The sequence below is a fragment of the Pongo pygmaeus genome, chromosome 8 (assembly GCF_028885625.2).
Source record: "Pongo pygmaeus isolate AG05252 chromosome 8, NHGRI_mPonPyg2-v2.0_pri, whole genome shotgun sequence".
Taxonomy (NCBI): Eukaryota; Metazoa; Chordata; class Mammalia; order Primates; family Hominidae; genus Pongo; species Pongo pygmaeus.
The window spans coordinates 91252950-91278648 of NC_072381.2; the positions used below are offsets into that span (position 1 = coordinate 91252950).

General features: G+C 36.5%; 1 protein-coding gene across 2 annotated transcripts in view; it reads right to left on the minus strand.

Annotated features, from left to right (window-relative positions):
- The window catches only part of PRKG1 (protein kinase cGMP-dependent 1), a 1321998-nt gene that overhangs the window by 780161 nt on the left and 516138 nt on the right, over positions 1-25699 (minus strand). The gene's annotated exons all lie outside the window — the stretch shown is intronic.

Consider the following 25699-nt stretch of genomic DNA (forward strand, 5'->3'; position numbering starts at 1 on the left):
AATAAAAGCCTTCACACCTTAAGAGCATTAAAGTTGCTAAGTAAATAATATGAGTAAGAATGTATCATCTTAACAGCAACACATTTCAGAATGGCCTATGATTGACACTGACATAATATTCTTTAAAAAAAAGCAGGTAGATTTTTCATTGTACCAATATTTTGTTTGGAGATGAGGGTAAAGGAAGTGATTTCAATCAATTAAAGTGAAATCTCAGACTTAAACTGATTCACAATAAACGCATTTTTATTATTTTCACCTGATTTCTACACACCTGCATTCACATACACCCCTCACTGTCCCCAAAATGTCATTTAAGAAGGAAGTATTTGAACATGATGAAAATGTTAAAGATGGTAGCAAAGGCCACACAAAATTATTAATATATACTTGGAAGAATCAGACTGAGTTATTCTTATCTCACCAGACTGCTTTCTTCTTAATCTAATTCCCACAACGAAGGTGGAAAATCAATTTCACTACCAAGCAACGTCTTCAATCACAGCCCTCTAAACTATTCAAAAGCAGAGTTAAATTTTCCCTGCTATTTTATGATTGGTCTGCCTGAACACCTATGTGTTGGTTGTAAAGTTTTGTTGGGAAAAAGGAAAAGGAAATACTCCCAATTTGGGAAAATGTGTCAAACACAAAACATGATCATATTCTACATGGTCTTCAATGTCATATTAACATTTCCCAAAGCTTAATGGTTACATACTAATGTGAAATTTAAATATTTCCCAGAATTACTCATTGCCCTAGACCTACAGAATTAGCAAATACAACCATGAATTCTTCTGATTTTTTTAAAAGCAGTGGATCCAACTAGGAATATCTGAAAATAATAATCCAAAAAGGGATTGAAAATTCCTTTCTCTTAAGGCTCAATTTGTTGGCTATAAGCTGATTTTTCTGCCTCCCATGCTGTATTAGAAGTATATTAATTAAATGATTACAAAGAAAAAAGAAGTTGTGGTATTTTGCATATTAAAGTGCCCTAAAGGATTTCACAGCCTTATGTTAAATGCAGAGGAGTAGAAAAAGAGCAACTTAAAAAAATTATTCACACGACTTTCATTCATAGCACTGAAATGACTAATAACTTGCCAAGTTCTATTTATAGACAATTCTTCTTCAAGAAGCTCAAAGTATTTTATGGATCTCTCTAATTGATCTTTGCCACTTTATAAATGCTAAAGCTATTTGTAAAATTAGAATTCTCATGGAAAAAAATTAAAGGCAAAGAGAAGTGAATTAAATCAGCTGAGTAAAGAGTAAAGCTTAGTTCAGAAGTGTTATTTTTCCTTGGCTACGTTCTGTATTGTTTTAAAGTATATTTTGAACCAGTAGAGAGTAGACTCAGTGCTTAATCCTAGGCATTTTCAGCAATTAATTTTAAATACAACTCATGTGGCCCAACAGTTTAGTCAAAATCCAATGTACAAAAAAATTAACAGCCTTCATCTTTCATATAAATCACAGGGTTGAAAGGCATTTTTGGGAACATTTATTCTCTTAGTTTATTTTCAATTATTTATTTACTATATAGAAAGTAACTGCTATGTGTCGGACAATACTCTAGGCACTGCAGTTTTTTGTTTTGTTTGTTTTTTTGAGACAGAGTCTCACTCTGTCACCCAGACTGGAGACTGGAGTGGCACAATCTCAGCTCACTGCAACCTCTGCCTCCTGGGTTCAAGCGATTCTCCTGCCTCGGCCTCCTTGAGTAGCTGGGACTACAGGCACACGCCACCATGCCTGGCTAATTTTTGTATTTTTAGTAGAGATGGGGTTTCCCCATGTTGGCCAGGCTGGTTTTGAACCCCTGACCTAGGTGATCCACCTGCCTTGGCCTCCCAAAGTGCTGGGATTACAGGCGTGAGCCACCATGCCCAGGCGGCACTGCAGTTTTAATAATCAGCAAACCAAGTATGGTCCTTCCTTATACACATTGAGCTTCTGATAAAAACCGCCTTAAACTAGCCTAAGTTGAAATATCTTCCCCTAATTTTACATATGTCTAAAGAAGACTGCATGCTTTTGATAAGTAATACATCCAAGTACTAACCACTTTTAATGTACAGAAAATTCTTCCATGTATGACACAAATTGTTCATTCTACAATTCCATCTAATTATTTTTGCTGGCTATTTCATGAATATGAAAAACATGAGGTCAATATGCAAAAATCATTCATAGGATTGTAGAGTATTATCTATGTTATTTAATTTATTTCCAACTTTCTTTTCTTTGGATACCAGGTTTCCTCTAGCTATCATTGTGAATTTCTAGATAATCTGGGAGTTTTGCTTGGGTTTTAATCATATCGATTATTTGTTTATCTAAAAATATTTATTATGCATTTATGTGTCAGGCACTCTGCTAGACACTGATGATAACTGTATACAGTACAGACTGCCCCTGCATTCCTCATGCAATTTACAGACTGGTGCAGTGATTGTTTCTCCCATGTTGATGAAATTTAGAGATTAATTTATACTTTATATAATCTAGAGTCTCCATTCTGTTTTACATTCATTATCCTATATAATTTAAATATACATATAATATATAAAAATATGTAATATGTATTGCAAAAGCCAATTATTTAATTTAATATATTACATATATCTCACATATATGCATATATATAACTCTATATGTATATCCATATATGTATATACACAATATAACATTTAATTTGTATATATTATATAAATAATGTAGTATTAAAAATTCAGTACAGTGTCTCACTAGTGACTTACCTAAATCTATGTTAACCAAGATTTTGGAGTTCTTCAGGCTCAAAAGATTTTATCATCAGTTTGAGAATGAACTACTCCTTACCAGGATTTGTTAATATATTAGGCAAGTCATTTGACTTCTCTGGATATCAGCTAAATCATCTATAAATATAGCATGCACCTTATAGGTTTGTTATAAAAATTAAATGAGATAGTTAAATACTAAGTGCCCAGAACAGGGTAGAAATACAGTAACTGGTAAATTTCCTGTTTCTTTCTGAAGATTACAGCCAGCTGTGAACTCTTCTAGTCATTATATCATCTGGATCAGATTTCTGCTAATTTAGCTGTTGCATGAAGTAGAGAATGTCCCAGCTCATGAAAAAATTAAAAGAAAGGTGATTGAGTTGTTTTTGAATAGCTGGTTTTGCTGTTCCTATATAAATGATGACAATAGGTATACTAAACTTTCAGGGGATGAGATCATACTTAAGAATTTAGAAAATACATAATGAGATGCCTCAGGATTCAAGTTAATAAGAGAATGAGCAGCATTCTACTCTCATGAGTAAAAACATTACTTGACTTGGAGAATTTACTTGAGATTATTTTTATTTTATTGAGTAATGAAAAGTTTTCTTTAAATAAATCTAAAATTCTGACCCAGATTTCCCCCCTCATGTTTTTTCCCAAGCATTTCTCAAAATGTAAGAAAGTTCTTAGATTTGTTGTACCTTAAGAGGAGAAGATGGAATAGAACAAAATGGAATGAGTTTTCAGTCCTGGTTGTGCCATTTACTAATTGCATGATTTCAGCAAGTTATCCCAAATTTTTGAGACTTGGCTGTATAAAATACAGGAAATATCTACCTTACTTATAGGTTGTTGAAAAGGTTGAGTGAGAATGTAATTACAGCAGTCACCATTGGGTTCCTGGTTCTATAGCAGGCACTAAAAATCATCACTCTTCTACCTCTTATAATACTATTTATTTAGAAAAAATGCCACATATCAAATGCATTGTTAAATGATGTATATTACCAGCCCAGCTCAGTGTTTCTTCAAGTTGAATGATTCAAACTTCTTCCACAAATATTGTATCCGAATAATAATGGAAGTTTGGTTTTAAATATTTTCGATGCTTTCTGAATTACAGAGCACATGGCTTCCTTCAAAGTGATCACTCACATAAAGGCTCTAACTTAAGCAAGTTCTTATTTTGAACAATGAAAGCAGATTAAAATACATTTCCCTTTCAAATCCTTATAGCTAAGAATAATAGCAGAACCATGAGAAATTTCAAAGAGTAGATTATATTGTTTGGCAACCAGTCATCCTTGACCAGCCTTTAAAATTATGAGGAACACAGAATTAATGAACCAATATGTCATTCTTATTTTGACACAGAAATAATATTTAGGAGATACTGACAGCTAAATTTTCCATTTGCCATCATTTCAAATCCACCCTCTAAGTATTTCTTGCTTCTATTTCCTCTTCTGCATTTTAAGCTCATTGCCCTACTTCAGGTCCTCATTATCTCCTACTGGAATGTGGCAATTTAAAGGATCTGTTTTCCTGGCTTCTCAGCTTCTATATGCTACCTCTCCAATGCATCTTTTATATTGAAGATAACGGAGCAAACTATTTAAGAGACAAGTCAGACTATGCTAACAGGATGTCAATGCTACAGGAGAGTCTCATGTTGAAGACTCTAGACCCAGAAGAGAAGGAAAGCAGAGATAAGTGAGCCTGACGATGTGTGGTTTGATAATCCTAAATTGAACAAGCAGCAGAAAATTGGGGCTAAAGTCTAAGAAATTAGAAGAACCTTAGGCCATCTCACAATTTCAAGAAGACAGAAATTAGAATCCATGCAGGGCACAGTGGCTGACACCTGTAATCCCAGCATTTTAGGAGGCAGAGGTAGGTGGATCACCTGAGGCCAGAAGTTTGAGACCAGCTTGGCCAACATGGTGAAACCCCATCTCTACTAAAAATACAAAAATTAGCTGGGTGTGGTGGTGCACACCTGTAATCCCAGCTACTTGGGAGGATGAGACAGGAGAATCGCTCGAACTCAGGAGGCAGAGTTGCAGTGAGCCAAAATGGCGCCACTGCACTCTAGTCTGGGGGACAGAGTGAGAGACTTTGTCTCAAAAAAAAAGATTCCAGGTCCTGCTAAGTAGGAAGTACCCCTGAACACATGCCAGACTTTAACCAGAGGTTCCTTAAGGGCTGCATCATGAGAATAAAGGTGAAACAGAAATAGATCAGAACTTATGAAAATAGAAACCCAGGCCTGAGTCAGCTCAATCCCTGGCTGGGTTAGACTGACCTGTTCTTTCTCTAACAGCCTTCTGGATGAAAATGAAAATCCTCTCTGGAGGAAGAAAACATTCATTAGAACTTTTTTAGTGTTCCCATATACATTAGTCAAAATCTAATAAAATATTATTAGGTATGCCAGGAAACAAGCCCAAGTGAAAAAAAAAATTATAGAAATAGACCTATAAGTGTGCCAAACAGTAGTCATAAGACACAGACTTTAAATAACTGATTTGCATGTTCAAGAAGACAGAAGAAGATGGAAAATTTCAATGCCTTTCTGATCCTTTTGTCTTGTCAGTCTTGGGGAATGGCACCAATATCAGATTAAGCTAAACCCTAGAAGTCATCCTTGATGCCTGCTGTCCTGCAATCCCCAGATCCAGGGCATCAGCAAGTGTTGCTGACACCCCCTCAAGTACACATTCCTTAATGTTTATTCTCTATCTCCACTGCTACTACCGTAGAGGTTCCTTTCCCATACCCAGAAGAAAGGGGAACACTTATCTCTGAAGGCAGGAGGCCACTGAGAGGAACCTGAACAAATAGGTCTAGCTAAATTTTTCCCAGTTTACTGCTCTTAGTTCAAACCCATTTGTCCTACCACATTTCTCAACTTTCCACTCTTCATCAAACCTTGTATAAAAACATTCAGTTGTAACTGTTTCTTCCGATCTTCATTTCCTTAGAAAGGCTCCTGTGTTGTGTAAAACTTACATTGTTTTGTATGCTTTTCTCTTCTTAATCTGTCATTTGTCAGTCTAATTTATAGGGCTTTAGCTGTAGAACCTAGGAGGGTAGAGAAATAACAGTATTTTTTTCCACCTTACAATTTATACAATCTCTCCTCAGAAAGAATTTTTGTGATTCTCCTTTCTATAAAATAGGTTCCTTAATTTTCTTCAATAGTTCTTCCTATGGTTCTTTTCTCAGCTCATAACTTATTTTTGTGTATTTGTTTATTGCCTACCTCCCCCACTAAAATATAAGCTCAACAAATGCACAGACCTCTTCTGTTTTATTCATCCTATATTTCCAGTGCTTTGAAGGGCACTGAGCTCATAATGGAGAGTCAAAAATCATTTGTTGAAAGAATTATCACATCAGCGTAGTCAACACAGGTCTTCATTGACTTGACAAAATTTGCAGCTAGAAGGTGTTTCAGTCCCAAGACCCAGTCTGTACCCACCAGGTATTCATTCCTTTGTGTCTTTTTCCTTCTTATTTATCCTTCCATAATTCAGTGTCATTGTGATAGTGACAGGAGGCAGAGAAATTCTAGGCAGAAAGCAGTGGGTCCCTGGCAAAACCCCACCTTCAAGCCAAAAAGCTTGAAACCCATGGCCCAAAGTGGGAACTTCTATCCCTGTGTGCCTGCTCTCTCCCGATTGTTCTTTTTGAATTTTTTTTTCCAATTGAATGTTTTCTTTTCCAAAACAATCTATGGCCCACCCCACCTCCCATCCTGTGCCTATAAAGACCGCAGGCTCAGTAGAGAGGAGAAATGGCTAGACATTGAGGAGAGGCAACTTGACTTTGGAGACAGCAGCTAGACATTGGAAAGAGGCAACCTGGCTTCAGAAAAGAGAGGCAGACAGGTGGCTTGACTCCAGGGGAGAGCGACCTTCCCTTCCCATCCCCATTCCAGCATTTCAGCTCCCTTCTCTCCTGAGAGCCACTTTCATGGATCAATAAAATTCTCTGCACTCACCATCCTTCAATTCGTCCACATGACTCCATTCCTCTTGGGCACCAGACAAGAATTCAGGTTGCACCAAGTGCAGGTACCCAAAAAGACTGTCACACTGGCCCTTTGCCCTCCCTGGCAGAAGGCAGCTGCCCCATATGACAAGGCAAAGGGCCCACTGAGCTGATAATACAATGCTGTCTGTGGACAGTGGAGGTAAGAGAGCATTTTAACACACCCTCTGGGGCCTTAGCATCCCACCTGGACACTGCCACGGGGCCCACATGGAGTTTGCTCCTGCAGGCACCAAAGTGGTCGGCCGGTTCCTGTCCTCGTTTGCTCGTGCACTCCTTCCTGAAAGGGGTTGAGTGGGCCAGGCTGAATAAACAGGGGACCCCTGTTGCGAGTTCCACAAAGGAGTCAAGAAAATATTCTGCGTCAATTGGAACTTGATTGAGTATTCATTATGTGTGAAGAACTGGGCTAAGCAAAAAACTGTGACGAAAAATGGCAATATTCAAATTCAACAGAGGAGGAGAAAGATAAGGACAATTTAGTAACATGCTTGAAATGCCAGGTCAAGTCATTTTGAAACAAGCAGATAAATAGGAATTTTACTGTAGCTGCTAATTTCATACAAATGAGCAAAAAATTTTTCAGGTTGAATAGTACTAAGATTTCACCACTGTCTCATTCTCATTTTCCTACTAGACACAACCATGAATTATATTATTTGGATATACCACACTATCCATGCTGCAACTTGTTGTCAGACTTTTGCCCATTTATGCTGATCATTCTCGTTCTTTATTGATAAAAATGATCCACCTAAAATTTGAGAATAATTTAGGTCTATTAGTAATAAGTAAGGGTGTTAGTACTATAAATCGTATTGTCTCTGAATGACTTGTGAACAAAATAAAACTGCTGATTCCCTATTTTGTCTTTCTTGGTTGTTAATGTAACCTAAATACTTTATATGACTTTATAAAATATAATTGAGCATAAACATAAAGTTATTTATTTTACTTATTTATATAAATCGATTTATTCCAGCTGTTCTCATGGGAGGCAGGGTGTCAGTTTTACTCCCCAGGAAGCATTTGCCAATATCTAGAGACAACTTTACTTGTCAAAACTGGGGGAAGGATACTACTGACATCTGTTGTTTAGAGGTCAGGGATGCTGCTAAACATCCCACAATGCACAGGACAGCCTCTCACAGCAAAGAATTATCTGGCCCAAAATGTTCACAGTGCTGAGGCTTAGAAACTCGGATTTATGTAAAAGTCTGCAGTGCCTAGACTTAAGTCTTTGGATAAATTCCCAGCAATAAAAGTTTGAGTCAGTCTTCTGAAGACTGAAAACCTGGAAACACTCATCTCCTTTTTGATGTACAACTCTTGACCATCCCTTCCTGAAACAGTCCAGATTCATCTAGATTTAAAATCTGTTAAAGCAGGTCACCCTTCTCCTTATTGACTTCAGTACATGCTTCGCAGCTGTGGCATCAGTACTTGCCACCTTGCCACATAATTTGATATTCTACAGATTCAGACTGATTTCAAGTCTTTGGAAGCCACATCATGGCTTTTCAGAAGCATATTTACCATGCTTTGCCTTTAAGTTTGGAATAAACTCCCTGCCTTTCTTTGAGCTACAGGGAGGCTAATCAATATCTTACTTAGATGGTGACCCTGGAGTCACATCCTTACTTTTATTCTTTTTATTCTTTTTGTGATCAATTTTTTTTTAATAAGGACTTTTTAAAAGCAAGTCATTCACACAAAGGGTACACATTTAAGTATAAAGCTCAAGAAATTTTCAGATACTCAACACACTAGTATAACCACAACCCAGACCAAGAAATAAAAATTAATTAGAATGAGAGAAGTACTCTCTGTGTCCCCTCACAGTCCTACCACCACCGTCTTTCCCAAAGAAAATAACTCCTATTCTGACTACTGGATTATAGTTTTGCCAGTGTTGGTACTCTATATAAACGGAATCACATGACATATACTATGTTATGACTGACAGTTTTGCTCAATATCATATTTTCTAGTTCATTTGAGTTGTCATGCATGGCAATTTGCTTATTTTCATTGCTGTGCAGTATTTCAGTGTATGAATACACCACAGTTAACTTATATATTCAACCATCACTGATTTGAATTGTTTCTACTTTATGACTATTATAAACAGATATGCTTTGAATATTCTTGACTATGATCGTTGCTACCTATATGCATTTCTGTTGGTATGTGTTCAGCTTTAATAGACACTGCCAAATGGCTTATAAAAGAGAGGGTAACAATTTACATTCCCCCAAGCAATGGATGTGAGTTCCAGTGGCTCCATATCCTCACCAGCAGTTGGTAGAGCCAATCTTTCTCATTTTAACCATTGTAGCATTACTGATATTTCATTATAAGTTTAATATACATTTCCACTATGACTAATAAGGTTAACCCACATTTCATATGTTAACTGAGCATCTGGATATTCTTTTTTTATGAGTATTTACTCAAGTTTATTGTTCATTTGTATCAGATTATCATTTTCATATACCAACTTGCAGGGCTTCATTAAATATTCTGTATATGATCCTTTGTGGGAAGTAAGTCACTCAAATAGCTCCTCCCAATCTGTGGGTTGTACCTTCATTTTAATTTTGACTTCTGATAATAGAAGTCCTTAATTTTAATGTAGTCTAATGTGTCAGTCTTTCCTTTAAGTTGTGTTTTTGATCAGTAAAATCCAGTGAAATTAGCTGGGTGTTTCATAAATTTCCTGAATGTTGGTGTGCATTTGATGATGCATTCAGGCCTGATTCCCCACAACAAGCCTTATTTTATCCAAGAAGAGTGAATGTCGTAAATGTTATAGGAGTCTAGCAACATCTTGTGTCCAAAGATTGCATCATTGTATACTAAATAGTATATTTCAGCTCATTTTTAAACTATATGATGAAACACTTAAAAATTTCTGTTACAAATAGTACAATACAGGCCAGGCGCAGTGGCTCATGCCTGTAATCCCAGCACTTTGGGAGGCTGAGGTGGGCAGATCACAAGTTCAAGACCAGCCTGGCCAACATGGTGAAACCCCATCTCTACTAAAAATACAAAAAAAAAAAAAAAAATTAGCTGGCGTGGTGATGGGTGCCTGTAGTCCCAGCTACTTGGGAGGCTGAGGCAGGAGAATTGCTTGAAGCTGGGAGGCGGAGGTTGCAGTGAGCCGAGATTGCACCACTGCACTCCAGCTTGGGCGACAGAGCGAGACTGTCTCAAAAAAAAAAAAAAAAAACAGTACAATGCAGGGAAAAGCATATAATATTTAACTCATTTCTTCATTAGTATTCTAGTGTATATACATATGCAATGATTATTTACTAGTGACTTCTCTAATCATATAGGAAATACAAAATTAGTTTTATTTTAAAATGCACAATATTCTCAAAATTTGATAATTCAGATCATTTCTTGAAGAAAATAATTAAAATTGTAGACCTGTTTAGAAAGTCAAGAAAATTATACTTTAAAAGTTAAGAACCTATAATACTTTTGGTAAGTATAAACATAACTTTCATTATGGGCTGAGAAAGCAACATTTCATATGACTCGCTTCATTGCAATGGTCTGGAACCAAATCCACAATATCTGTAATGCACTGTATTTTGAAATTTGCTAAGGCAGTAGATTTTAAATGCTCTCATCACCAAGGAAAAGGTAGAAATATGAAGTTATACATATTTAATTAGTTCAAATGAATCATTTCACTATGCATATACATATACAAACATTATGTTGTACAGGTAAATATATACTATATTTATTTGCCAATCAAAATTAAAATATTATTATTGGTAAATTCCTAAAAAAATAGAATGAGGAAAGGTCAATTTTTCTTCCTTATGGATCACTTTTACAAAAAAGCAGTGAAAGGAAAGGGAGGTTGGTATAACTTAACTTTTTCAGAACACAAAGAATAAATGCTCTTATTATGCTGTCAATTGATCTATGGACTTCCATATTAAATGCTTCCTGCATCTCAGTCTTATCATCTCAGTGAGATGAGAAATTCCTTAAAAGCAGGTTCTAGGTCTCCCACCCAACTTCAACCCCAGTAACACTCACCACAGTGCATCATCTTGAACAAACTCCAGAAGCATCTTGTTATATTTCAAAGGATATCCACACTTGGACTTTAATCCTAACACTAGGATTTCACATTGTTCAGTCATGTGCACTTGTTTTGCCTTTGGTTTACTCATCTATAAAATGGAGATGAAGCCACCTCTATAATGAGATGATACAGCATATATAAAACCCCAACATTGTGTGTGGACCATATTAGGTACTCAGAAGATATTACTGTTGGCTAGGCTCCTGCCTGTAATCCAGCCTTTTGGGAGGCTGAGGCAGGAGGATTGCTTAAGCCCCAAAGTTTGAGACTAGCTTGCTCAACAGAGTGAGACCCCATCTCTACATATGAATGAAAAAATAAAAAAGAAAAGAGATATTAGTGCTATTTTATAACCTCTGCTACCAACCCCTTTTCATTAAATTTGTCCTGTTTTTATCCTTACCACATCTACAGATACATTTATGACACAAAGCTTAATTTGTAGAAATGAAAACAGTGACATTGAACTTAAGTGATAAAATTGAGACTTGAATTTGTGTTTCAGATATTTACCATGATGATTCCCCCATGTAACACATTCAAAAATTAGTCACTCCTTGCATAGTGGTAGGTCTTATCAGCTGAAGTGTATTTCTAAAGCATTTATTTACTTAGCCTAATATATAAGCATATGTATTAATTTTTTTCCTTGACATTACTGGGTTGTTTTTTAATGCATTGTGTCAATCAGGGCTTATTGTGTGTATATTCCAACACACTGTTTGAAATAACTATTCAAATCATTACAATGTTGTTAAGGAGTCACCAGCTGTAACATTACTAATGAATATTAATGTTCTTTTATATTTGGCTGGCACTGAAATAACAGCAGTTGTCATGTAGCGTTAACAATTTTAACTCAGATACTCTAGAAAGTCATTTGAAATCTGAAATGCTCTTTAGATTACATTTTGTGGTCAACACACAGCCATGAAGTCAGCTGTGATCAATATAGCTAATAGAAATACCGTTGTAATAATGTAATAATAAAATGGGATTTAAAAACAACTCATTTCCCCCTTCTATTGCTTCCACTTTTATACAAGGTAGATTAAATGCCTTCTAATTTGGTCAGTTTGGGTAAAGAGATCTGTAAGAATAAATGTCAATGCTTTTCAATCAGACTGAATGAACAGAACAGAATTGGACGGGAATGAAGAGAGCTAAAATAATAGCAGTATGGAAGTACCGAGACAGTTTTCTGCCATTTGAGAAAGATCTATTACGAGAAAAATTTATGTCTGTTGGCCACATCCACAAGAGTGATTAGATTATTTGGCCGTGGCAAAAGATTTAAGGCTTTTTTTAAAAAAAGTCATTCTCACAAGATAAAAGTGACTATTTTAAAAAATATTTCAAGGCAATCTGCTAATTGTATATATCTATGCCATTAAAATTAATAGAATGCTGCACATATTCCTTGACAGTTTGTCATTAATGCATGGCATAGCGACACCCTTGCCCAGGATTCTTTCCAGCTTAAGTAACTGTAGTTATTTTTAAAAATATTATCATGAAAGTCCCTAATTACCAAGGCAGACCGTGTGTATATTCTTTCACATAGAAAGTAAAACCTAATGATAAATAGGTATATTGTGTGGCAACTGCACTTCTTGTGATACATTTACACTGACAATATCAATAACTAATTTTCTTGAGCATTAACACTTTGCCAGGTCCTGTTTAAATGCTTTACATGTACTATCTCATTTAATCCTTGGGGTATCTATAACTCATCTGCATTTTACAGATGGGGTAACATAAGGTCACACAGTAAATGACAAAGCTAGGACTTGAATCTGGGCTATCAGACTCCACAGCCCATACACTTAATCATTAAATTGCTGTCTCTCAATAGTATATTCACAATTCCTTGTTTTAGACATGGAGTTATTTAAGTTTAAAAAAACTTACACATGTTTAACTGTTTACCTTTGTATTTCCTAAAACAGAAAGAAGAGTTTGTTATTAGAAAAGCAGAACAGACTGTAAGCTATAGACATGGAAGCTGTCAAAAGCACTTAATGGTCAGGGAGAATATCTTCGATGGAGTAATTGAAAGAGCTCTAGCCTTCCTCTTCCAAAGTGCTCCATCCGACATCAGTTTGGCTATTCCAGTCATCTTTACTGTGTGGAGAGTACTGGGGTGGGAAGTGGATTTGTACTCAGTCAGCTCTTTTCTCTCAACCAGGTCACTCATGACCTGCAGAAGGATGACCTCCTTAACAAACCTAGTATAAAAGTTTAATCAGTGTCTTAGGGAGTGGTACTTACAAAATCTTTAACTGCAACTAAGGACTTTTCATCTCTGAAACACTGTACTGATGATACAAAGCAAGCCAACCAAATATGAAATAATTTTACAGCAAGATAAGATTATTGAGTTATACACACAAGCAGAATTATAAGCAAGAATACAAGCACAAATTCCCATACACGTTTTCTTCAGATAGCTCATTTAGCCAACTGCTTTGTGAATAGAAAAAGACCTGCCATATCTTTTTCACCCTATTCTGAATACTTTTTTTATTTTTATTTTATTTATTTTTTTTTTATACTTTAAATTTTAGGGTACATGTGCACAATGTGCAGGTTTATTACATATGTATACATGTGCCATGTTGGTGTGCTGCACCCATCAACTCGTCATTTAACATTAGGTATATCTCCTAATGCTATCCCTCCCCCCTCCTCGTACCCCACAACAGGCCCAGGTGTGTGATGTTCCCTTTCCTGTGTCCATGTGTTCTCATTGTTCAATTCCCACCTATGAACGAGAACATGCAGTGTTTGGTTTTTTGTCCTTGCGATAGTTTGCTGAGAATGATGGTTTCCAGCTTCTTCCATGTCCTTACAACGGACATGAACTCATCATTTTTTATGGCTGCATACTATTCCATGGTGTATATGTGCCACATTTTCTTAATCCAGTCTATCATTGATAGACATTTGGGTTGGTACCAAGTCTTTGCTATTGTGAATAGTGCCGCAATAAATATACATGTGCATGTGTCTTTATAGCAGCATGATTTATAGTCCTTTGGGTATATACCCAGTAATGGGATGGCTGGGTCAAATGGTATTTCTAGTTCTAGATCCCTGAGGAATTGCCACACTGACTTCCACAAGGGTTGAACTAGTTTACAGTCCCACCAACGGTGTAAAAGTGTTCCTATTTCTCCACATCCTCTCCAGCACCTGTTGTTTCCTGACTTTTTAATGATTGCCATTCTAACTGGTGGGAGATGGTATCTCATTGTGGTTTTGATTTGCATTTCTCTGATGGCCAGTGATGACAAACATTTTTTCACGTGTCTTTTGGCTGCATAAATGTCTTCTTTTGAAAAGTGTCTGTTCATATCCTTTGCCCACTTGTTGATGGGGTTGTTTTTTTCTTGTAAATCTGTTTGAGTTCCTTGTAGATTCTGGATATTAGCCCTTTGTCAGATGAGCAGATTGCAAAAATTTTCTCCCATTCTGTAGGTTGCCTGTTCACTCTGACGGTGGTTTCTTTTGCTGTGCAGAAGCTCTTTAGTTTAATTAGATCCCATTTGCCAATTCTGGCTTTTGTTGCCATTGCTTTTGGTGTTTTAGACATGAAGTCCTTGCCCATGCCTATGTCCTGAATGGTATTGCCTAGGTTTTCTTCTAGGGTTTTTTATGGTTTTAGGTCTAACATGTAAGTCTTTAACCCATCTTAAATTAATTTTTGTATAAGGTGTAAGGAAGGGATCCAGTTTCAGCTTTCTACAAATGGCTAGCCAGTTTTCCCAGCACCATTTATTAAATAGGGAATCCTTTCCCCCTTTCTTGTTTTTGTCAGGTTTGTCACATTCAAAAGCTAGCAGAAGGCAAGAAATAACTAAGATCAGAGCAGAACTGAAGGAAATAGAGACATAAAAAAACACTTCAAAAAATCAATGAATCCAGGAGCTGGGTTTTTTTTTTAAAAAACAAAATTGATAGACTGCTAGCAAGACTAATAAAGAAGAAAAGAGAGAAGAATCAAATAGACACAATAAAAAATGATAAAGGGGATATCACCACTGATCCCATAGAAATACGAACTACAATCAGAGAATACTATAAACACCTCTATGCAAATAAACTAGAAAATCTAGAAGAAATGGATAAATTCCTTGACACATGCACCCTCTCAAGACTAAACCAGGAAGAAGTTGAATCCCTGACTAGACCAGTAACAGGCTCTGAAATTGAGGCAATAATTAATAGCTCACCAACCAAAAAAAAAGTCCAGGACCAGACGGATTCACAGCCGAATTCTACCAGAGGTACAAGGAGGAGCTGGTACCATTCCTTCTGAAACTATTCCAATCAACAGAAAAAGAGGGAATCTTCCCTAACTCATTTTATGAGGCCAGCATCATCCTGATACCAAAGCCTGGGAGAGACACAACAAAAATAGAATTTTAGACCAATATCCCTGATGAACATCGATGCAAAAATCCTCAATAAAATACTGGCAAACCGAATCCAGCAGCACATCAAAAAGCTTATCCACCATGATCAAGTGGGCTTCATCCCTGGGATGCAAGGCTGGTTCAACATATGCAAATCAACAAACGTAATCCAGCATATAAACAGAACCAAAGACAAAAACCACATGATTATCTCAATAGATGCAGAAAAGGCCTTTGACAAAATTCAACAGCCTTTCATGCTAAAAACTCTCCATAAATTAGGTATTGATGGGATGTATCTCAAAATAATAAGAGCTATCTATGACAAACCCACAGCTAATATCCTACTGAATGGGCAAAAACTGGAAGCATTCCCTTTGAAAACTGGCACAAGACAGAGATGCCCTCTCTCACCACTCCTATTCAACATAGTGTTGGAAGTTCTGGCCAGGGCAATCAGGCAGGAGAAGGAAATAAAGGGTATTCAATTAGGAAAAGAGGAAGTCAAATTGTCCCTGTTTGCAGATGACATGATTGTATATCTAGAAAACCCCATCGTCTCAGCCCAATATCTCCTTAAGCTGATAAGCAACTTCAGCAAAGTCTCAGGATACAAAATCAATGTGCAAAAATCACAAGCATTCTTATACACCAATAACAGAGAGCCAAATCATGAGTGAACTCCCATTCACAATTGCTTCAAAGAGAATCAAATACCTAGGAATCCAACTTACAAAGGACATGAAGGACCTCTTCAAGGGGAACTACAAACCTCTGCTCAATGAAATAAAAGAGGATACAAACAAATGGAAGAACATTCCATGCTCATGGATAGGAAGAATCAATATCGTGAAAATGGCCATACTGCCCAAGGTAATTTATAGATTCAATGCCATCCCCATTAAGTTACCAATGACTTTCTTCACAGAATTGGAAAAATCTACTTTAAAGTTCATATGGAACCAAAAAAGAGCCCACATTGCGAAGTCAGTCCTAAGCCAAAAGAACAAAGCTGGCGGCATCTCGCTACCTGACTTCAAACTATACTACAGGGCTACAGTAACCAAAATAGCATGGTGCTGGTACCAAAACAGAGATATATGCCAATGGAACAGAACAGAGCCCTCAGAAATAATGCCACATATCTACAACTATCTGATCTTTGACAAACCTGAATTCTTTCCATATGCTTGGTGTGTCAAGAGGTCTGTACCAGTTAATCAGATTCTTTGCACCTTTAAAATCTAGGGAGCAAAATAAGAATGGAATAGTTAAGGCAATTTCCATGTTTTGTGTTATGAGGCCCTGAAATAATTAGAGGCACCTCTTTCTTATCCTAACAGGGCTCCACTTTGTAAGGAAGCAGTCATTATCCCAAGAATTAAGCTTTGCTAAAGAAAGAATCTGTAATCTTTCTGTCTTACTTTTGTTCTTTCTTTTGGTAATCAAACAATAGTGGATGAACCCAGTAATATTTTTGGTAAACATGGACTGTGAAATACCAATTCTAAATTCTGAATTATTTGTTTAAAATTCTCAAGCATTTTCAAATAACTGATTTTCTATTGTTTAACTACTATTTCACCATCAACATTGTAAAGAAAAATAAAGCTCTTTCAAGATTTTCTATTGTTTAACTACTATTTTACCATCAACACTGTAAAGAAAAATAAAGCTCTTTCAAGTACTCTACAAACATTACTACCTTTTTATTTTTACCCAGATGCAAAAGAGAAGAGGTTAAAGAATTAGAGGACTGATTGAGGTCTCAGCTGATAAGCCAGGTGCATATGTATTGCTTTCACAACAGTTACATGTAGGCAAAGGCCCAGAATTTGATGATTCAAAGGCTGGCTAAGGATACAGACCTGGCTTAGGCCAATGTTCTGTTATAGAGAAGGTCAGTGCAATCTGAAGAGGTTAAGCTCCTACAGCTCCATTGCAATAAGACAGGGATGACAGTGCAGCTCTCCTGAGGACATTCTACAAACAAACCAGCATTTTACACAAAACACGCAAACAATGCTCTTCAGTGGGGTTTTCTTCGAAGAGTTGTCACCTAGGATTTCATTGAACTCTTAGATATGTGGGCTACAGGGGAGGTATTTTGTCTTTAATTTATAAGAAAATGTTTCCTTCATCTTCTTTGTTTTACATATAAACGGAAAGAACTGAAAGAAATAAAAAAGGAGGGTTCTATGGGAACAAACATTGGAAAGAGATGATGGTGGCAGAGTGAGGATGTAGTGAGAGCACTCAGGAAAAGTGCTGAGCATATTACAGGACTTGGTACATTCAAGATGGCTAACAATGCACACTTTCCCTCCTCCTTTAAAGAAGGATAGAGTATGACCTACATGATGATTTGTTAGAAGTTAGGGACTTCAGAAATTGAGATTAAAATTTAAAAAGGAAGTGAAATGTGACCTTTCTTACCCTAAAAATCCATTTCTGTCTCAGAAGAAAATTTCTAGTTATTGGATTTCAAATGCACTCATCTTTGAAAAACAGGAATATGCATATAGCCTTACAGCTGATTTATGAGCCAAGCATCAGGATCTGATAATCAGCAGACCTAGCATTGTAATTTAGTTTGTTCATTCAAGAAGGAGAAGGACTTAGATTCATAATTCAATGCTGACCTCTAGACTTGACTAATCATTTCAAAATGCATGATATACCATCTGCTGGTAATAACCCAAAAAGACATTTTATAATATGCATGATTTCATTTGATGATCAGAGTAACTGTGGGATTTGGATGGCATCATTATCCCCATTTCACAGACTAAGGAATGAAAGCTCAGGGTGCTTATATGTTTCACCCAAGGTTACACCACTATTAAATTAGTGAAGCTTAAATTGATTTTAGTTCTTCTAACTTCAAATCTTGTACATTTTCTGAACTCTAGGGAACTGGTACAAAAGAATGTAGGTAAATAAACACAGACTCATTCCTTGTATCAGCAAACAGCTCAAGATACAGCTCTCTAATGACAGAAAAATGTTGTTTTCATATATAACCTAGACGTGTTCAGATAGCAATTCGTGCTCCTCAGAGCTGGCACTTGATGAAACTGAGCACAAGAACCTATGCTCCAACGCCTCCAAAGGCAGTTGAGTGACACCAGGGATAGGATTATTCTGAGTGTCCTAGGAAACTTTTCTACACCTCCCTGGCATGTATTTAAATTGGTGGCATAACAGAGATCCAGCATGTTATCCCTCAGAATATGGCTGCCCACTTCTATTCTAACAAATTTGGAATGACCTCAGGCCTGGATAGAGATTCATTCATTCCTAATATGGATTCAGATATGAAATATTCCATAGCCTAGTAGAAAAGTCAAGTTTGTAAGTAATTTTTTTGTTATCTGTGGTTTAAATTGTTTTTATTTATTAAACATTGAAAATCTCATAATATCTGACTCTTTTTATAAAAGTATATGCCACATCAAATGCTGCATGAAATCACAAAGAATTCATGGACCTACACAACCTACCCACAGATACCTTCTTATTCATGAGGAGTTTTGCTGTACAGTAAAAGAACATCTGTGCCCATATTTGGTCAAGATATAACTTTGTGTAGATGCTTGAGAAGAGCCAAAACTGACAACAAAAAAAAAGAAATTAAAGTTGGGTGAATTTGCTTGCACATAAAGGCTGGCTAAGGATACAGACCTGGCTTAGGCCAATGTTCTGTTATAGAGAAGGTCAGTGCAATCTGTTCTGCCCTCTTGAATAAAGAAAGGGAGTTTTGCCAAAGTGTTAATAACCTCAGTTCTAAAGGAATGCCAAGCCCTTTTGCCAAATAACAAATACTATGTAAGCTATCCTGAAAATTTCACTAAATTGGGAAATGGACAAGGAGCCAGCACAAACATGGCTGGTACAATAGAAATAAACAAAGCAGAGATTCATGGAGAAGCACAGATGGAGAGAGCTTGGATGTCAGCATAGCAATCCCATTAGACAAGACACATGCCAGCTACAGTGGAAGATGTTCTACAGGAATCCATCCAGCAGGTTGTATAGCCTACCCAAGATGAGAAGTATCCAGCAGATAACCGCAGAAACCTCCTTCTCCCTGAACTTCGAAACTATGATCTAGATTCAGTACAAGCACTTTAATTGCAAAGTCAGATTCAGAGATCTCAGAAATATAATTTATCTGGTTGTTCCCTTAGCCAAACAAAACAATCAACCTATTTTAAAGATCAGAAATAATTCCAGTCTAGTGGGCCCCCAATACTGCTATAACCCTTTGGTTATAAACAACAGAAATTTAGGCAAACTTGAATATGATTCCATATTAAGCAAAAATAAAAGGGAGTTGTTGGAAGGATACTGCATGATTCAGAATCACAGGAAAACTGAACAATATGGCCACATAAAGACAGGAACCAGGGAAAGTCTGAGTGCTAAATATTTTATTAGGTTGGTGCAATTACTTTCGAACCAACCTAATATGAAACGTAGCGCTCAGAACTTCCCTGGGTCCTGTCTTTTTTGCCACTAAAATAATGGCAAAAATCACAATTACTTTTGCATCAACCTAATAAATCAATGGACAATCACTTTAAAGAAAAATGCAGCTCCAATTGTTTTCATCCTTGTGTGTTACTTTAAGATTCAAATTGAGTAGTAAGAGAATCCAAATGGCCAAGCTTGAGTCCTGTGCCTACCCTTTGGGGATGGCAACACCTTAATTGATAGCTCCTCCAGGAGCACATGAAGTGAGCCAATGTAAAGGGAGAAATGCTGAATCAAAACAGAGAAAGGGGATTTTGGTAGCCAGAACAACAGAATAAATGCAGAGATTTCCCCCAGGGAGATAGGGTGGGGATCACTTGAAAGATAACCAGGCCCTATATAATACTATCAGCCCCAATATAAGGTTCATGCAGTGTGTGAAAAGCTCTAAGCAAGCCTGGATATTGGTAGAAACTGGAACTAGAATCTAATATCTGATACCTGAACCTAAGTTTTTGGTAACTAAACTGTATTTATTGAATAGCTCAAGATTTTCTGCACACTAACTTTCAATCAGAGTGATCACAAATACAAAATATGATCCAGGGAAGACCATATATGGACAAAGGTGGTTGCAGGAGATTTTAAAACAGTGGCATTAAACAGTAAGTGAATTATTCTATGGCACTATTTGTTGGAAGTATTGTTAAACTGCCAAGTTCAAGTGGAAACATTATTCAGAAAGGACAGCCAGAAATGTCGATCTTCATTCAAATCCTCTCTGCTACTAGGAAGGCAGATGTACTTAATTTCTGACATGAAGTCAAGAAAAACCAAATGCTGAAGAAAGAATAAACTTGGATACATCTAATCTTAGAACAATAAAAAACACTTGCATGAACAATAAAAAAAAATGTTGAATCCTTAACATAATATTTGAACAGGAATATAATTAGAAGGAAAGAGAGATCTTCCATGTGCCCAAGATTATGTTTTTGTTTGTTGCTTGTTGTTGTTGTTTTCTTTTCTTTTTATTTTAGAGACAGGTTCTCACTCTGTCACCTGGGCTGGAATGTAGTGGCATGATCATGGCTCACTGCAGCCTTGACTTCCTGGGTTCACGTGATTCTCCTGCCTCAGCCTCTGAGTAGCTGAGTAGCTGGACTACAAGCACATATCAACGTGCCCAACTAATGTTTCATTGTTTTAAAAAATAGTTTTAAATTTTCTGTAGAGACGGGATTTCTTTATGTTGCATACGCTGATCTCGAACTTCTGGCTGCAAGCGATCCTCCTGCTTCAGCCTCCAAAGTGCTGGGATTACAGGCCTGAGCCACCACACTTGGCCCATGGTGAAGTGTACTACCAAAATATTAGGGGGAAATTGTTTAGTTTGTACTCATATGCTTACTTTTTTGTTGCCTATTTTCACACTTAAAATGAACACTAGAGGCTGTGGATAAGTGAATTTGGCCCCAATGTTTAAGTAGATAATTAGATAAAATTACATGATAAAAAAATTTCCTCTTAAGGGGTAATTCCACTAGATGATTTAAAACTCATATATAATATGCAAAATATCTTTCCCTTCTCTGAGTGCCTCTCATCAACATCTTTCTTACACTTATTTTCTTCCTGATGTTTTGGTTATTTTACTGGAAGGCTTTGAGAGTGCCTTCTAGTTAATCCTGACAGATCCTATGGTAATGTCAAGCATTGGCTATGCCTATAGTTCTCTTCTACACTCATAGAGTTGCACAGCTGTCTCTTCTAGAAGGCCAAGTATCTTTGACCACAGCACTGACCCCTTCTTCATGTACTCAGAGCTCTTGTCCCAACTCCCAGAGGAATCTCATAGAGTGTTCTTAAATTATGTCTCTTTGGTTTGTCTTACAGGAACCAAAGCCTCCTTACCTGAAAAAGTATGCAAAACTGTTGTTTCAATATTATAAATTAACATTCTGCTCACTTTACCTCTTAGGTCAGAGCTTGACAGAACAGAGTCACGGCTAGTTTCCTCTAAGACAGGTCAGGTCTACTCTATTGGGGGCCAGAGGATGTTTTTCTTATGTATATGTGCTGGCTTTTTTTTTTTTTTCTTTTTTCTTACAGAGTAAGGGTAAATAGATTTAAGGAATGATAGCAAAAGAAGGTTAGGGAAAAAACATGAAGGAAGAGTATTAGGTAAGAGAACCATCTACTGCTGTAACGCAGAGGAAGAGTATTCAGAGAACGGAGACCCAAGTCAACCTCAGTACATTCGGATTTAGTGCACTTCCTCACCTACTTAAGAGATTTACTCATTCAACCAAAACTTCCAGGGACAAAAAGACTTACTAGCTTTTGCTTCACTTACGTATGTTGTTTACTCAGGGCTTATAGACACCATTTATCTACTTATTCATTCATTCCTTCACTCATCGTAATTGACAGAGAAAATTATATGTACAACGTGATATTTCCAAGTATCTATATATTGTGGAATGACTAAGTCTAGCTAATTACACATACGAATTACCTCCCATAGTTTCACCAATTTGAAGTACTAAGTTCAATGTTAAAAATTTCAGCCGTGGTAAAACTTTGACAGATAGTGCCTGCTTTTAAAACTTCTAAGGGAACAATTCTATTTTTCTTGAGAAACGTAAACATAGCTAGATTATTCCATTTGAAATTAAATCTTATTTTATAAATAACTATTCCATGTTGTTTTTCTGTGATTATTTCTAAAAGCCAAGACTAAGTATTTCTGTATTTTCTCAAATTCCACATACAAGGACATAATGGAAGTTGCTAAATAATTAGACTTTGGGCTTATTAAATTAGGAAGTTACTAAATTATGAACTTTACATATCCTTAATCATCTACATAGCCTTTATTGCCAGCACAGCGCTTGACACTGAATAGGTTCTTCAAATATTTGTTAAACTGATTAGTACTGTCCCATGAACAAGAAACTCCTAGCACCTCACTGCTTAAAGCACTCCTTGAGGTTCAGAAAAAGGCTTACCTATGCTGAACAGAATCAGACTTGAGAGATAAGGACAGGTAGCCATACATACTAATACATATTAGTAGATACTAATATGGCACCAGAAAGAATCTCTACACACAAACACATCCAGGTGGAACCATGCCTAGAATTTGTGGATTTTCCTCCCATACTATTCTTCTAAATGTAATTGAAAGAGCTCACAGAAAGCCATGGATAACCAAATTTGGGTTAATTAGATTGCTCCTCTAAATCATAAGTCCCATGAGAGATAGATTTTGTCCCAAACACTAAATCAACATTTCTGCAGAGAATAGACAGGATCATAACACAGATACTTTACAAGACTCCTACCTGATCTCTCATCTATTTGCACACCTTGCTCCTATTTGCTCTTTGTCAGAAATATCAACATGCATCAGACACATCACTGGTTAACACTTGCCTTAGCAATTACCTTTCTTTTTTGAAAATTTCTCAGTGTTCATTATCATGTGACCACACTGTTCTCTAATTGCAGCATGCATCACATTTGTAATTTCACATTAAACAGTCTGATTTTTTTCATTAACCTTTTTTTCTCCCACTATACTACAAGCTGCAGAAGGGTCACTTATTTTTTCCCACTGTTGTGACCTTAGCATCTCATGCAGTGCTTGAAACAAAATAGGTGCTCAATTAGTATTTATCAAATGGTTGAATGGATGATTCATGGGAAAAGTATTGGGTGTCCAAGGGTTGTTAAGAAAGAAAATCTAAAGAGGAAAGATAACTATGTTTAGTCAAATAAAGTTGTAAGGTAAGAATTAGCTGTAAATTTAAGAAAACTGATGATCAAAGAAAACCCTTTATTTTACCCCAATAATGAAACTAAAGTTCAGAAAGGTGAATTGACTTACTGTAGTTATCACAACTAGATAGTACTGTATGTGGGTCTAAAACTCAGATCTCTCATTCAAATGATCTTTCCATAAGTACATGTTTTCAAATACAAGCAAATGGCTCATTCTGATAAAAGACAATAGGCCCATTTAACTTATTATTGAAGTCATTTTGCTGAAATAAACAGGAATCAGTTGAGAATGAAGGAAATATTGAATTACATTTCATTTAAAAAATTCTTACTTTTTGAAGGTGTATAGAATGATTAGATTACATCTATTAATTTGTTATGACAAGACAACTCAGAATATAGCTTCAAAGTGATTCCAGAAATGGGAACCAGTGAGAATTTAACAGGGTTTTACTAATCCAAAACACACAGCACTCAAAAATATTATTTATAATTATGAGCATTATTACTAATTATGACACTTACAGAAAACAAAGGCCTGAGAAAATAGACTATTTGGATGAAGATGGCCATCAATAATGGTCTGAACACTGAGGTGTTTCTGATCAACAATGACTCAGTGAGGACCTTGGGAAAAGAAGTCATACCCTTTGAAGTAAAGGGCATTAAATGTTATCTACTTTTCAATTTTGCCAAGGGACAGCTGGATCCGTGCACATTTCCATTAACAGAACATGGCCCAAGGGTGATTCTAAAATTCTCTACTTGAAAGTGAGGCTGAAGGTCTTTCATTCTCTATAGAGTTGGTTACGAACTTCTGTAGATTAACCCATGCTGATATGTTTAACACAGTCTAACTCAGAACTCTTCTGTCTGCAACTCAATAACACATCATCCCAAAGTGCCTCTGATTTAGTTCCTAAGTAAATCAGATATTTGCCTCTAATTGTACAAGGCAACACCTATACACTAAAATGAACCTCTCTATTCTTCCACACAATAAACACATTGAGTCAGTCATAAGATGAAATTCTGACAAGGCAGAATAACTTTACATAGAATGGCATTACCAATCCTAAGAGCAGAATATCACTTCATTCTTGAATTTTGTACCAGTGTATTTCATATGTCAAACAAATAGGCAAACAAAGAGTAATGTACCAGAGCTTACTGGATATTCTACAGTATACACTTAAATATGTTGGTTAAAAAAATCTAAGGTACTTAATATCTACCTTGAAAATATATCAAGCATTAATTTATACAAAACAGCTTAAAACTTGTGTCTCTATTACTTTATTTTTAAGAGTTGATCAGATTGGCCATATGGCTTCTGCACTGGGTAGACAAAATAACAACTATCCCCTCAATCATACCTATATCACTTTTAAGACAAAGCTATTACTTTCCTTTTATAGTTCATGTTGGCCGAAGTATGCTGTCTTAACTCAGCTGAACATACATTTACCTCCTTACTGAGGACACATTTACAACGTTGCCAAAGTCCTGCATTAATGTTTTAAGTTTCTTAAAAGCAATGCATGTTTGAGAGAATAAGTGACAAGCATTTGATATCTTAGTCAATGTGATATCCCTTCTGGGAAATGAGGTAATAGAAATATAAATTAGTCTATTTTCAATTTTTAAATATTACTTGAGACCCATCCACTTGCTGTTTTCATAAACCAGGTGATAGCACCTTTCCTTGAAGTTCTTGCACTATATGGAATGATATCTTTCCTTATTAATTAATCCAAATCTGAAATGAGGCTATATGAAAAAATCAGCCTAATACTAGTATTCAAGTTCAAAGTCATTGTGAAAGATTCAGGGTCGGGTGCGGTGGCTCACGCCTGCAATCCCAACAATTTGGGAGGCCGAGGCAGGCAGATCACTTGAGGTCAGGAGTCTAAGACCAGCCTGACCAACATGGTGAAACCCATCTCTATTAAAAATACAAAAAATTAGCCGGGTGTGGTGGTGCTCGCCTGTAGTCCCAGCCACTCACGAGGCTGAGGCAGGAGAATTGCTTGAACCCCAGAGGCAGAGGTTGCAGTGAGCCAAGATCA